The sequence below is a fragment of the Lepidochelys kempii genome, chromosome 4 (genome assembly GCF_965140265.1).
Source record: "Lepidochelys kempii isolate rLepKem1 chromosome 4, rLepKem1.hap2, whole genome shotgun sequence".
Classification (NCBI taxonomy): Eukaryota; Metazoa; Chordata; order Testudines; family Cheloniidae; genus Lepidochelys; species Lepidochelys kempii.
In genome coordinates this window covers 133,169,831-133,185,806 of record NC_133259.1, presented here as the reverse complement: position 1 = coordinate 133,185,806, position 15,976 = coordinate 133,169,831, and the positions used below count along the sequence as shown (strand labels likewise).

Below are 15,976 nucleotides of genomic sequence, written 5' to 3'. Positions count from 1 at the left end.
CAACCATCTGCACTGCTATTTTTAGCCCTCCAACCTGAGCCCCACAAGCCTGAGTCAGCTGACCCGGGCTAGCCACAGCCGTGGTGTGGGTCTTTTATTGCAGTGGAGACGTACCTTTAGAGAGAGATGAAACATAGACACTTGACCAAATTCTAATCCAGCATAAATCTGGATTTAAACCGGTGTAACAGAAAACAGAATTTGGCCCCTAGTAATAATGATGCTTTCTAGTAGGCTTCCAAGTTTACATTCCTTGTTACCCGCTTATCTGCCTCAGGATATGAAGGATGCGTACAGAAGAGGACTAGCTGGACTTTGGGCCCAATCCAAATTAAGTCAAGGGCGGAATTTCCACTGACTCCAGTGAAATCAAGACTGTAGTGGTCCAACGTGAGGTTTGTAAAAGAAGAATAGAATTGGCCAAACTTTCATCCCTCCCCGGCATGGAGTTAGTACTTAATGAATGTCCTAGCACAGTGTCAGGGGCCAAGAAACAGATAGCAAATTGAGATTGTGACTCCTTATGGCTATTAAGGAGCTCATAGGGATTTTTATATCTACAAGAATAGGGTTGCCCTGATGTGCTAGCCAAAATCCAATCTGGGTAATTACATCCTATCTACCTAAAAATCTTTGGTTTCATTTGCACACAATATTCTTCCCTTCTTGACCTAATCTCTAGTGTGATGCTGCTTTCTGTGTCCCACTCCATCTGGCAGTAGAAGCAGAGCACCAAAGTCCAGGTATCCTGGTCTAACTGCTAGGCATTACTGCCTCTTTTTTGCACCTTCCCGGGAAAACATAACCCATGTAAAAAAAATCTAGCAAACTTGTCATTCTTATTTTAGCAGTACTGCTACTTTTTCCTTTCTTATTCTACACGCTGGACACACATCAACACAGTCTGCAACTTCTGAATTATGTTATAGAGATTTTAATGTCACAGCAGGCAAAACAGGTTAACAAAGGAAAATTTTGTGCCGACTTTAAAGAGCAATAGCTTGCTGATGTTCCCTTGGGAACCAGCCATCAATCTAGCTTGCTGGATTCCTTACTGAAGTGTGTGTGGGAGGGGAAATTCTACTTAGAAATAGTTCTCATGCACAGGAGGGATGCAAGGTTTTTCATCCTTCCCTGGTTTTTAAGCTGGTTGATATGGACTGGTTTTTGACCCTTGAAGTGCCCCTCTTTAACAAGGGGGAGGGTGATGCTCTGACATCTACTTGTGGTGGCTTTCGGCTGTGCTGCTGCCGGCGTCTGACTGGTGTGTGTGATGGAAGAACAGACTTCTATAAATAATTCATCTTTTGGGGGGATTTTAGCTTCTACTGCCAGTATGAGGAAATACTGGAAATCCATTGTTACCTGCTTTTTGGTGCTATAAATGGACTTCTGTCCTGGAGGTCAAGCATAGTCCTTTCCTAGCTGCCCTGACGGTCATGTTGCAATGACTATATTTCCACATTTAAGATGTTGCTTCTGTTTTTGCTGTCTTTCTGCTTCCTCCATGCATCTGGCCCCTTTATGCAAGGGGTGGCCTGTCTGGATGCTGTTGCCTTTCTCCTATGTTGAATTTGGCTGGCTGGTTCTATTTTTCTGCCTCTCTTTTAAAATTCAGTATTATTTTTATTGGGTCAGGTTAATGATGCATGGATCTGCTGCTTTCCAGGTAGGGGTGCTGCTTCTACACCTCTGTGTCTCTTCCCATTGCCCCACATGGATGCTATGATTGGCTAGAATGCAGCATCCCAAATCTCCTCCCAACAGAGGGAGTAGTCGAGGAAAATGCTGCATAGGGAATTTCAAGAGATTTCCTCCTCCCTTGTTTGGTTTAACACAGGGGTGACTTGAGCCATTGTTTGGTATTTAGATGATTTACCATTGTTAGATTTATTTACAATGCACTTATCCATCACTCTAGACATCTTGCAAAATGGTTATTGAATAGTAGTAGGGATTAGCCTTCCTTAATATAGCTTAATTATTGTAGCTGTGTATGGAATGGCAGATAGCGTAGAAGGCCTTTGAACAAAGGACAGTCAGTCTCTGTGAACAAGGTTTTTGGAACCAATCATAGCTTGCTTTGGGATATCCTTCACATATGATTTGAATGAAAAAAACTTTCAAAGACAGACTGCCAGGTTTTTCAGGTCCGAAATGTAGGTGTTGTAAACCTTCTGTAGAAATATTGTCTTGAAATCGAGGAAGAGGCGGAGAAAGTCAATGAGAACTGGGTTGTTTTTTTTTATTGTCAACATTCCACTGTTGTGTTTGTGACCCACATTCTGTAGCATTGTGCTAAGTATTCATCCATGAGCACTGCCTCAGAAAAAGAACGTAGTAGTAGAATGTTGTATCTATTTTAGAATATTTCTCTCTAGCACACATTTTGTGGTGTAGCACTCTGCTCTACTTTTAGGTTTTGTCTTATAAGTGCTGTGACATGGGTAAACGAACTGCTCTGGCTCTGGCCAAGGTCATAGGCGCTAGCTTAGAACTGACAAATTCCTAGCTGGAGACCAAACCAGCTCACCTGTATGTTCGTTTTGTTCAAAATAGATATTTGTCTTATAAGAATGTATTTAGTGTTTAGATTCTATGAAATGCTTGTAAGTTGCTGCATGCATTAATCTCACTTGTAAAGTCTGTATTCCATGCTACAAGGTAAAATATAAGGCCAGGTTTACATTACAAATTTACATCAGTATAAGTCGCTCTGGGGTGTGAAAAATCCACATGCTGGAGCAACAGTTATATTGATCAGTGCTATGTCAATGGGAAGGCTTCTCCCATCAAGGCAGCTACCGCCTCTCGCGGAGGTGGATTGACAACACCAATGGGAGAAGCTCTCTTGTCGGTGTAATAGCGTCTTCACTAATGTGTTACAGCCGAGCAGCTGCAGCGTTTTAAGTGTAGACCTGCCCTTAGTTTTATAATTGTAAAAATGCCTGCTCTGAACTTGTGAACTCAGGGCAGCTCTACACCTTAAAATGCTGCGTCATCCAGCCGCCGTTTAATGAAGACGCTCTAAGCCAGTGGTTCTCAAACTTTTTTTTTTGCGGACCACTTGAAAATTGCTGAGGGTCTTGGCAGACCACTTAATGATCTTTCCAAACGTCATTTGTACTGTTAGCTACTATTGTAAAGCACTTTGGATAAAAGCGCTATATAAAACAAATGTTATAATTAATGGGTTTTTTTTCTACAAATAAAAGCACACAACTCATATTTTAATATCTGTAGTCTTACCTTTCTAATGTGATGAATATGCCCTCTCTCCCCTGCCGTAGCAATCCCCGAGCTGGGTCTGGAAAGGAGAGCGGTCTCTCCCTTTCTCCCCAGCCACAGCAGCTCCCGAGCTGGGGCTGGAAAGGAGCGGGGGGGTCTCTCCCTCACCACAGCAGCCCCTGAGCTGAGGCTGGGAAGGACTCCGTTTCTCCACAGCAGCCGCAGCCCTGGAGCTGGGGAAAGTTGCCTCTTTCTCTAGCCGCTGCAGCCCTGCATGTCCCAAATTCCCCCCACCCCCTCTTCTCACCCCACTGCTCCCTCCCACCTACCCCCGATTCCCCCCAAGACCACCACTTCACCTTACATGTGCGTCTTCTCCAGGGTCCAGGCACCTAATTAGTGAAGCCATGCCTGCATGGCTCCACTAATTAGGTGGGTGGCCCTTCATTCTGTTGTGTGCGCGCACCTTAGAGGGAACTATCTGCGGCCATCTGAATGAAACTCGGTCCGCGGATCACAGTTTGAGAATCTCTGCTCTAAGCCAATGGGAGAGAGCTCTCCCGTTGGTTTAGTTAATCCACCTCTGCAAGAGGCAGTAGCTACATATCACTGTCTACACCAGTGCTTAGGTTGGTATTACGATGTTGCTCAGGGGTGTGCATTAGTCACACTGCTCAATGACGTAGTTACACAGAAGTAATTCTGTAGTGTAGACCAGGACTCAGACGGGATCATAGGACAAAAGCTTTGTTAATTGCTCCATCCACGCATCAGGAAGTATGTGTAGAAGGCCTCATCCCAACAGTTTGAACGCTGGAAGAGGGAAATAAAAATATCTGACAGGTAAATGTTTCATCTCTTTGCTGTTTGAGCTCTCACAGGGCCAGACACATTAAACTAAGGCAAAAATCCCTTGTGGTTACCCCTGGGTCCACCCTGAAAAACCTTTTGAATTAATAGATTATGACTTCTCTGTCATCTTTCGGAACCGCAGATGGTAACTCATGTGTGTGTATGCTTGCTTGCTATAGCCTGTAAATAACTCTTGTTTCTTTTCCCTAGTTAATAAGCTGTTAGTTTATTACAGGATTGTCTATAAGCACTGTTGTTGGTGTGTGATCTGAGATACAAATTGATCTGTGTTATTTGACTGGTCCCTTGGGACTGGAAGAAACCTGAATATTTTGTGATCTTTGGTATGGGAAATCAGTTACCATGTCCAGCTTGCCTGGGTAGCAGAATAGACCAGAGACCCTAAGGGGACTGTCGTGACTCCATGGTAAGACTGTTATAGTGATCCAGGAGTTTACATTTGTTACTGGGTTGGTGAAAATTTAATTATAGGACATACCACCAATTTGGGGTGTCTGCCATTTCTGACAGTCTGCCCCAAGGTTGGCACCCACGGTTGTAAGCTGCTCCAGACATTGTGACAGCGGTGTACATTTTTGCTTGATTAGTCAAATGTCACTAAAGTGGGGACTCAATCAGAGAAATGCTGTGGATTGAAGGCATAATAAAATACTGTATCTGAGATTTATAACTACATTTGCTATGTCTGCTTGATCTTTGCCTTTTTTATATTTTAATGTTTAATTTTTTTTAAAGATTGCAGAAAGCAAAATGGGTTGGTCTTTTCAAAATAAACAAAACAGCATAAGTGGTGAAAAAGTAAATTGGACTGTTCTGGATTATTCTAAATTATCTAAAGTATAACACAGTTTATTTTTAAAAAAGTTATTATTTTAATCTGACAATGTCCCTTCTGAGTAAAAATTATGCCCTGATCCTACAATGACTTATGCATGTGCTAAGCTTTAAGCATGGTAATAAGTCCGTTAACTTCAGTGGGCCTGCTTGAGTGGTTAAAGATAATCATGTGCATAAATCTTTGCATGATTGGAGCCTTAATCTATAAAGCCTGGTGTGGCCCAGTGGATTGGGCACTGCAGCTGGAACATCAGTATTATTAAACTATTAATTAGTAAACTTAGAGGATAATAAGGTGATAAGCAATAGCCAACATCGACTTGTCAAGAACAAAGCGTGCCAAATCAACCTAGTTTCCATCTTTGACAAGGTAAACAATCTAGTGGATAGAAGGGAAGCAGATGATGTGATATATCTGGACTTTATTAGCGCTTTTGAGACAGTCCCACATGAGATTTTCATGAGCAAACTAGGAAAATATGGTCTAGAGAAAATTACTATAAGGTGGTTGAAAGACAATGCTCAAAGAGTAATTATCAATGGTTCACTGTCAAATGAGAGGATGGATCAAGTGGGGTCCTGCAAGAATCCATCCTGGGCCCGGTACTGTTCAGTATTTTCAATTACTTGGGTGATGGAATGGAGAGTATGCTTATAAAATATGCAGAGGTCATCAAGCAAATGGGAGATAACTAGCAAGACAGCAGTGCAGCATAAGAAGACCTGGGTCCAAATTGTCCACATCGTTCTTAAAGTGTGGCACCCAGAACTGGACACAATATTCCAGCTGAGATCCCCTGAGCTCTAAGTAGAGCAGAACAACTGCCTTCTATCCCTTATATATGACACTGCTGTAAATGTATCCCAGAATATTAGCTTTTACAGCTGTAACACATTGTTGGTTCATATTCTATTTGTGATCCATTATCAACCTCAGATCCTCTTCTGCTGTACTAACTGCCAAGCTATTGTTCCCTATTTTGTATTTGTGCATTTGATTTTTCCTTCCCACATGGACTACTTTCCACTTTTTATTGAATTTCACGTTACTGATTTCAGAGCAATTCTCTGATTGTCAAGGTCATTTTGAATTCTAATCTTGTCCTCCAAACTGCTTGCAACCTCTCCCAGCTTGGTATCATCCATAAATTTTATAAGCTTACTCCTCACAGCGTTATCCAAGTCATTAATGAAAATATTGACTAGTACCAGACCCAGGACTGACCTCTTCATGACATCACTAGATACGCCCTTCTAGTTTGACAGTGACCTATTGATAACTACTCTGAATATGGTCTTTCAAACAGTTATACACGCACCTTATAATCATTTTCATCAAGACCACATTTCCCTAGCTTGCCTATAAGAATGTCATGTGTGACAGCATAAAACACCATACTAAAATCAAGATATACCATGACTTCTGTTTCCCCCATCACTAGGCTAGTACTGTCAAAGAAGGAAATTTGGTTGGTCCGTGGGGGGGTGGGATGAGGTATCTGGGGGATGGTGGTTGAGGATCCATTGGGTATTGGTTGGATGGTGATATAGGGAGGATGGAGGGCTGGACTTGGAGGGTGTATTTGGGAAATGGTGGTAAAGGGGTCTTGGAGGATGGGGATGGTAGCATAGGGCAGTGGTTCTCAACCGGAGGTCTGTGGTTCCCTAGGGCAGTGGTCTCCAAACTTTTTGAATCGTGCGCCCCCAGGGCCAGCCCTGGGGAAACAAAAAAACAAAAAACAAGAGCTGCCGCCGAAGACGGAGCCGGGAGAGCCGAGGTGCCGCTGAAGAATCAAAGGTCCAGGAGTGTTGTTGCTGCCGTGCTGGAGGCGCTCCTTTGGCGGCGCTCCTCCTGCCACGCACCCCCACAGACGGTCTTGCGTGCACCCCACTTGGGAGACCACTGCCCTAGAGGTCCAGGAGCCCTTTCAGGGGGGCCGCAGAGCCCCACGGCAGAAACCCAGTGGGCCGAGCCCTGGCGTTGAAGCTGGGAGCAGCGCAGGGCTGAAGCTGGCAAACCTTCCCCAGCCTCCCCAAGCCAGGAGCAGCGGGGGGCTGAAGCTGGGAGCCCCCCCCGCCCATACACAGCCCCTTGATACCCCCGGCCTGCACACAGCCCCTAGCTACTCTCTGCCTGCACCCTGAGCGGTTTTCAAACTTTTTGAGCTTTGAGTTATAGTTTTTTGGTTGCGTTCCCCCCACAGAGCAGACATGCTCAGTGGCCTCCCGCGTGAGTCAGGGGCTGGAGGTGGTGCTCCCTCCCTGGATCCCGCTGGGAGGAACAGGCTTGAGCCCTGCCAACCCTTGCCCCCCCTATGCCCAAGGGACCCCCCTTCCCTCCCCGGAGCTCCGAGGCACCATACCCGCCATGGCTCCGACACCAGGGGTTCTCAACCTTTTCCTTGCTGAAGCCTGCCTTAACATGCTACAAAAACGCCAAGGCCCCGGGGGCAGGGACAGGGTATGGGGAGACTGGGCACTAGGGGGCTGGTGGTGTAGGGGTCAGGGGGTTGTGCCATGGTATTGGGGGACTGAGGTATGGTGGGGCTGGGTGGGGTACCAGTGATGTAGGGGCCGCAGGGTATGGGGGGGCTGGCCGGGGTACCAGTGGTGTAGGGGCTGCGGGGGAGCGGGCAGGGACAGGGTATGGGGGGGTAGTACCAGGGGGCCAGTACCGGGGGGCCGGTGGCGGAAGGGCCCGTCGGGCGGGCAGTACCGGGGGGCGGAAGGGCCCGGGGGGGCGGGCAGTACCGGGGGGCGGAAGGGCCCGTCGGGGGGGCAGTACCGGGGGGCGGGTGGCGGAAGGGCCCGGGGGGGCGGGTAGTACCGGGGGGCGGAAGGGCCTGGGGGGGGCAGTACCGAGGGGCGGGTGGCGGAAGGGCCCGTCGGGGGGGCAGTACCGGGGGGCGGGTAGTACCGGGGGGCGGAAGGGCCCAGGGGGGCAGTACCGAGGGGCGGGTGGCGGAAGGGCCCGCCGGGGGGGCAGTACCGGGGGGCGGGTAGTACCGGGGGGCGGAAGGGCCCGGGGGGCAGTACCGGGGGGCGGGTGGCGGAAGGGCCCGTCGGGGGGGCAGTACCGGGGGGCGGGTGGCGGAAGGGCCCGTCGGGGGGGCAGTACCGGGGGGCGGGTGGCGGAAGGGCCCGTCGGGGGGGCAGTACCGGGGGGCGGGTAGTACCGGGGGGCGGAAGGGCCCGGGGGGGGCAGTACCGGGGGGCGGGTGGCGGAAGGGCCCGTCGGGGGGGCAGTACCGGGGGGCGGGTGGCGGAAGGGCCCGGGGGGGCGGGTAGTACCGGGGGGCGGAAGGGCCCGGGGGGGGGCAGTACCGGGGGGCGGGTGGCGGAAGGGCCCGTCGGGGGGGCAGTACCGGGGGGCGGGTGGCGGAAGGGCCCGGGGGGGCGGGTAGTACCGGGGGGCGGAAGGGCCCGGGGGGGGCAGTACCGGGGGGCGGGTGGCGGAAGGGCCCGTCGGGGGGGCAGTACCGGGGGGCGGGTGGCGGAAGGGCCCGGGGGGGCGGGTAGTACCGGGGGGCGGAAGGGCCCGGGGGGGGCAGTACCGGGGGGCGGGTGGCGGAAGGGCCCGCCGGGGGGGCAGTACCGGGGGGCTGGGCGGCGGTCCCGGGGCGCTAGGTCCGTGCTCCGGGGGATGTGTCCCGCTCGCTGCGGGGCGTGTCGGCGCCGGGCTCCAGCTCCACTCCCCCGGCGCGGCGCGGCGCGGCGGCGGCCCCCGAGGCAGGGCCGGGGCCGGGGCCGGGCCCGGGCCCGGGCCGGGCCCCCGCGGGCTCCAGGCCAGGCTGCCGGGCCGGCGGGGGGCGGGCGGGCGGAGGGCCCGAGGCGGAGCCGGGGCGGGCCGAGCGGGGAGGAGGCTGCGGAACAGGCCGCCGCTGGTTGTCGCCTCTCAGCGCAGCAGCCGGGCGAGCCGAGCGCCGAGCCGAGCTGGACAGGCTGCAGGAGCCCTTCGCCGCCGGCCGCCGCACAGCCAGGTACCGCCCGGCCTCCGCGCTTCTCGGGGGCGGCTTGGAAGCGGGGGGCAGCCTCGGAGCCCCCAATTCCCAGGAGCAACTCGGCCCCCGGGGCCGCTTGGGAGGGGGAAATTGGGGTGCTCCGTCCTGTAAACCCCCCCGGTCTTCCCTAGGGGACCACAGACCCCTTCCCCCTAGTACTCCCCCAGTGCTGCTTGGGAGGGGGAAATTGGGGTGCTCCGTCCTGTAAACCCCCCCGGTCTTCCCTAGGGGACCACAGACCCCTTCCCCCAGTTCTACGTGGGAGGGGGAATTGGGGTGATCCATCCTGTAACCGCCCCCCCCCATTCTTCCCGAGAGAATTCTCCCCCACACCCACCCTTTCCCTAGAGGAGCCCATACCCTGTCCCCCCTGGGCACTGATGTTCTGTCATAGCTTCAGCTGCCCCAGGAATTGAGGGGGGCTTTCACCCTGGGGATCTACATATGAAACAGCCTGTGTGGATAAGGTGATCAGATAGCAAGTGTGAGAAAGCAGATGGGGGTGGGGGGTAATAGGTGTTTATGTAAGACAAAGCCCTGAATATTGGGACTGTCCCTATAAAATCAGGACATCTGGTCATCCTACTAAATTACTGGTAGATATTATTCTCCCCCCCCTCCCCTTTTCAGAACCCTGCTTTGGTGTGTTTGTTTCAGATTCTTCTTGTGTCAGAGTCAGACTCCTGCCACGCAAATGCTGTGCAGTTAGTGCTCACTGAGGCTCCTTTCTTGACCTCTTTATGGTCTTCTGTTTTTGTTGATGTTGCAAATTGATGGATGGAGAAGCAGTGAATCCTGAAACAAAGCCGGTTCCTTTCCCCCAGTCACATTACTACACAGGGTTTTGACACCGACTACCGCTGCGTCTCACTGCAGTTTGAGATGTGCTCCACTTAGATAATGCACAGTGAACTGTGTGTGTTTATGCATGCACGCTCCAAAGCATAGAGTATATAATAACCATAATAATAATGGCGGGGAGGGGGGTGTATATTTTGGTGGGTTCATGTTTCATTATATAGAAGTAGTGAGAAATCTGTGGAATATCTGATGTAGCTCAAGGCCAGACTTAAAAAATTGTCTTGGAAATTTACCAGACACCCTCCAAAATTTCCCAACTCTTCTGTGCTGAACCTTGATAATATTAAGGAAACAGCTAATTATACTTTGACTCATACGTTTTTGAACAAAATTGCTCCAGGCAAGTAGAATTGTGCAAGGTGGGAGTGAGACAATTATTAATGGCTTCAACCTTATCTTTATGTCAGCTCATAAAGTAGTTGTGTGGGGTTGGTTATATATGTGTGTGAATATATTTATATTAAGGAGTTTTTCTGGTAATAACATGACAACAAAGCTCCAATAATAAATGTCATCAAAACTTCAAGATTATTGATGTAAATTATGATCTGCAAATGTTTTAAGTGTGCATTAGGTGTTTCTTGTTTGTACATGGGTTTAATAATGCTGTGGTTTTGGCACTAGTTTCTGATCTCCTGCACTCAAGTAATTTAATTGATGTCGGGTGGAGTTATACAGATTTACATTGGTGTGACTGAGATCAGAATTTAGCTCCAAAGCTGCAGTATTATAATACCTTGGTAGCACTGTAGTGTCAGAGTCACCGTAAAACACCTTATGTAAATTACTGGCTACGAAAGATTTGTATTTACATAAATAATCTCAGGATTATGGTGACATCATGAGACTAAAGCTCAAGTAGTATCAGCAGAAACATCCTAATAAAAAGTGTGTATATATATATATATATATATATATATATATATATATATATATAAAAAATAATACCCCACCTCCAAATCCACTTTGTAATCTAACCAAGATAAGGTTTGTGCTTATCAATAATTGTCCTCCTGTATATGATACAATTACACACATACACATTAAAATTCACTTTGCTTATGTATGTATAAAATTACACACGCACACTTTCTGATCTGCCATAAAGACAAGGTTGAGGCCAAAACTCTGTCCTTACCTCACCCTGGTGATGCAAGCTTTACTTAATATGCACAATATAGTATGCAGTTCTGAGAGTAACCAGGCTGGTTGAGTTAAGGACATGGTGTCAGCCTAGAGTCATCACAGTGTATTGTGTAAGAATTGTGTGTGTTTTGAGTCTCTAACAAACTCAGTTTATTGACATACTGATAATACTTAGCATTTATATAGCCCCTTTCCTGCTTTTAGTGTGAACCTAACATTCATTAATTCCTTACAAAACCCTTAGAGTTGGTGAACAGTTGTCACCATTTTATAGTTGGGGACATTAAGACATGGAGTTTGATGTGGTCAAGACCACTCATGGAGTCACGTTCATAAATGGAGATTAGATCCCTCTTTTAGTCATTACCCCTCTGGACCATGCCTCTATATTGAAAACAGTCTGACATTTCCATCCTTCAACACTACAGATATTTTAAAAAAAAAGCAGCAGCTAAGATACAAGTTTAACAGTGGATAGGCCTGTCCAGGACTGGCAAAGTACTTTAACGAGTTAATTACATTACCACTGAAATGCAACCACCCCTGGGGTGGAGGATAGAAACCAACTTGCGCATAATGTTGTCTGGGGTGTGGAAATTGTGGATGAACTAGTTTGAAAAGTGCCATGGGATCTCTAATGTCCATATTTAGACATTATAGAAAAGAATGTCTGCTTTTTATGGGTTCATTTGCAGGACCCTCTGCTTTTAATTACATGCATGGAGCTAACTTATTCACCTCAGCCAGAACCAGCCTTAACATTTTGGGTTTGGCCTCGGAGACAACTTTTTGTGAGTCCCCACTCCTAAAATGTACCGGGATGGCCTAGGAAGGTTGGAGAGGGTTAGTAGGGAGACTCCTTGGGTACGTGTACTCTTGAGCTGACGGTACAACTTTCAGCATGGGAATATGTATATACATTAGCTTTGATAGAGCGAGTGTGCTAAAAAATAGAAGTGTAGCAGCAGTGGTGCAGGCAGCAGGGTAGGGTATCTGCCTGAGAAAGTACCTAGGATCTTGGGATGAGGGGGGGGGGGGGTTGTATTCAGACAGCTAGCCCATGTTGCTGCCTGCACTGTAGCAACCACTTCCATTTTTAGCACATTTTTAGCTTGATCAAAGCTAGTGCACGTACATCTGCTTGTGCTGTAAGAGCCTTCAGCTCAAGTGTAGACATACCCTTTGGCACACAAAACTGGCTCATTTTATACTAATGGTGGTTTGTCCACCCCTGCTGCAGAAAACTCTCTTTCCAGGAAAAATGACTAGATTTTTTTTAAATGAAAGCTGAGATTCCTTTTTTAATTTCAAATCAGAAATGGGAAGGACAAAAGCTTTGACCTCTGAAGGTTGAAGCAGTGAGTCAACCCTGCAGGGTCTTAATTTATATGGGCACATATTATATATCAAAAGAAATACAAATAAAAAATTCATATCCCCTGCACTGGGTGCCTTTGACAAAATACTAAAGATAGATTCTACTATATTCACAGACCTAGCAGCCTCTATGACCACCACTAACCAAAACTAATAAATGTAGAAATATACTCACCCATGGCCATAGCCACCACTCCTTATCATGCTTTCTCTCCCAAAAAGGAATGAAAATATATTGAAATATTGGGTTTCACAGAGTCCAGGTGTTCCATACGTTGGAGTAGGGGGTGTATTTGGCTATGAATAGTAATAGTTGTACTCTCACTGGTGGTCACCATGGCAAGCCTTTGCAATTGCCACTTGCAAGTAGCTAACATTACTATGGTATTTCCTGTAACAGATTCCAGGAATAGTGTGGGTGGTAATGTGAACTATTTACAACAGAAGATTTTGATGGCAACCACTGCTAGAGCCAAAGCCCCATGTGCTGCACAATAAACTAGGCTTAAATGGTGTAGCAAGATCTTTGGGTTGTGTATCATAGCAGCTTCATTTAAAGTGAGGTTCTACTCTGAAAAGTGCCCTTGTAAAAATATTATTGTGAGGTTCTTTTTCAGCAGTGCTCTGTATACATGTACAAATATTTTGAGATGTGTGGTTCTCTTCCCTCCTCCCACCCCAAAAAGAAGAAGAAGAAAAAACCCTGCTAGCTTTGCAAACTCAGCCTGAGTTCTGTTTGCACATCATACCTATAATAAAAGGTCTGCAGGTTAAATTAGCTCCTCATTGACACAAGCGCAACCCATTGTCTTCCACTGGAATTGGCACCCATAACTTTTTGAATAAACCGGTGTCTTTTTTTTTTTTAACTAATTTTTTTTTCAAATAAAAAGGAGGGTCTTTGATGAATTTAGTATAAATGGCCTTTATTGTCTGGATATGTTTATTTTGCATTTCCCCCACACTTTCAGTTCTTGATGTGCTGTAGATTTTTGTCTTGACAACCTACAACTGCATCACAGAAGTTGTCAAGGGAAATGCTTCAGGAAGTGGTTTGGCAGCTGGGTAGAAGACATTTGGGGGTTTTGGCACCTGGGAAGGCATGGGATGCGGTTTGGATTGGGAGATAAGAACATTAAATGGATACCTCTGATAAAATGACCAGAAGCGAAATACGTAATGTTGACTTTAAATTGTTATATTCTGGTTTCATCACTGAGCTGAATGGAATAGGACACTGTTCTCTAGAGCCACTGTTTAAGGTTTTCTGCAGATCTCAGGAAGACAACACTGTTTATTCTGTATTTATGTTTTCAAGGTTACCTTCAAAAGCCTGAAGACTAGAAATTTAGGCTTAGATTCTGAAGCACTGCTTCACAGGCAGAAAGATTTGCAGCCATCGATTTGAGGCATACTCAGGGCCTTGGTTATAGAACATTTGCTCTTCAAAGATAGGTTTCAGAGTAGCAGCCATGTTAGTCTGTATTCGCAAAAAGAAAAGGAGTACTTGTGGCACCTTATGCTCAAATACATTTATTAGTCTCTAAGGTGCCACAAGTACTCCTTTTCTTTTTCAAAGATAGTTTCCTCATCGCCCCTCTAGGATAAATATTATCTCCATTTTGCAGCTAGGCAGGGAGGTGAAGGCTACGTAGAAAATCCGTAGTAGAACTGGGATTAGAGTTTTTGGGCCAAATCTTCATCTACTGTAAGTCAGTTTAACTGCATTGGCTTCAAAAGAGCAACATCAGTGGTCTCCAAACTTTTTAAGCACACGAGCACTTCTTAAATTTAAGTGCAACCCAGGATCTACCTCAAAGAAAATGTAGAAATAACAGTAATCACACAAACCCAAACACCCTTGCCCTGTCCCTACCCTGCCCCATCTCCGAGGCCCCACCCTGCTCACTCAATTCCCCCCGCTCCCCGTTGCGCGCTGTCTCCTACCCTCATTCACTTTCACCATGCTGGGACGGGGTTGAGGTGCAGGATGGGGTGCGGGCTCTCGGCTGGGGCCGAGGGGTTTGGAGTGTGGGAGGGGTCCTGGGCTGAGCCTGGGGCAGAGTTTTGTGGTGCAGGAGTGGGTTGAGTGCTGGGGGACGGGGTTGGGAGGTGGTGCGGGGTGCTGGCTCTGGGAGGGGGCTCAGGCAGCGGGTTGGGGTGCAGGGTGTAGGCTCTGGGAGTGGGCTGGGGCAGGGGGTTGGGGAGCAAGAGGGAGTGTGGGGTTCTGGAGGGGGCTCAGGGCTGGGGCTGGGGTGTGGGGGGGCGGGATGCAGGCTCTCACAGGGAGTTTGGGTGCTGGGGGGGGCTTAGGGCTGGGACAGAGGGTTGGGGTGTGGGATGCAGGCTCTAGTAGTGAGTTTAGCTGCAGGAGGGGGTTGAGGGCTGGGGTAGTGAGTTGGGGTGCGGGAGAGGTTTGGTGTGGGGGCTCCGGCTGGGCGCCGCTTATCTCAGGCGGCTCCCAGGCGATGGCACAGCAGGGCTAAGGTAGGCTCCCTGTCTGCCCTGGCCCTGCACTGCTCTCGGAAGTGGCTGGCATGTCTGGCAGTGGCTCCTGGGTGGGGAGGGGCAGGTGGCTCCCCGCCATCCACAGGCACCACCCCTGCAGTTCCCATTGTCCGAAGTTCCCCGTTCCTGGCCAATGGGAGCTGCAGGGGCGGTGCCTGCAGGTGAGAGCAGCACGCGGAGCCCTTGCCAGACATGCCGGCTGTTCCAGGAGCAGCGCGGGGCCAGGGCAGGTAGGGAGCCTGCCTTAGTCCCGCTGCGCCACCAGACTGTTAGCGGCCAATCTCCGTATTTGGCTGCAGGAGAGTTGGCGACCCTGTCGCGATCAACTAGTTGATCTTGGAGTCTGTGACTGAGATCGACTGTCAGAGGCTCCATGATCAACCAGCTGATCGTGATCTATCAGTTGGTGACCACTGAAGCACTTAGACGAGAGGAAAGTGATCAGGAACAGTCAGCAACAAGAAGGATGTGGAGAAATAGGAGAGAGTCCAGTGAAGGGCAAAAAAAATGATTAGGGGTCTGGAACACATGACTTATGAGGAGAGGCTGAGGGAACTGGGATTGTTTAGTCTGCAGAAGAGAAGAATGAGGGGGGATTTGATAGCTGCTTTCAACTACCTGAAAGGGGGTTCCAAAGATGGATCTAGACTATTTTCAGTGATAGCAGATGACAGGACAAGGAGTAATGGTCTCAAGTTGCAGTGGGGGAGATTTAGGTTGGATATTAGGAAAATCTTTTTCACTAGGAGGGTGGTGAAACACTGGAATGCGTTACCTAGGGAGGTGGTGGAATCTCCTTCCTTAGAAGTTTTTAAGGTCAGGCTTGACAAAGCCCTGGCTGGGATGATTTAGTTGGGATTAGTCCTGCTCTGGGCAGGAGGTTGGACTAGATGGCCTCCAGAGGTCCCTTCCAGCTCTGTTATTCTATGATTCACTGAGCTACACTTATTAGGAGGATTTGGCCTCATGAATTCATAGTTCAACTGTGTTAAATTTCTGATCACAGTTTTTTTTTATTAAAAGTGCCATATTGACTTTGTTGACATCCTGTATCAATTTCATTTAAATCTGCCTTTCCTTTTCAAAATTAACAAGGTAAAGGTGTGTGAAAGGAGAGGAACCACCTGAAACAGAAAAGTCGTCAT

General features: G+C 48.4%; 1 protein-coding gene across 2 annotated transcripts in view; it reads left to right on the top strand.

The window, feature by feature from the left end:
* Positions 1–8,756: 8,756 nt before the first annotated feature.
* The window catches only part of SMOX (spermine oxidase), a 111,519-nt gene continuing 104,299 nt past the window's right edge, over positions 8,757–15,976 (top strand). The window contains exon 1 of one of the 2 annotated variants that reach the window (XM_073342926.1): positions 8,757–8,918. The gene's annotated coding sequence lies outside the window, so the exon portion shown is untranslated. The remainder of the gene's footprint in view (positions 8,919–15,976) is intronic. The other variant, XM_073342924.1, reaches the window with a different exon arrangement.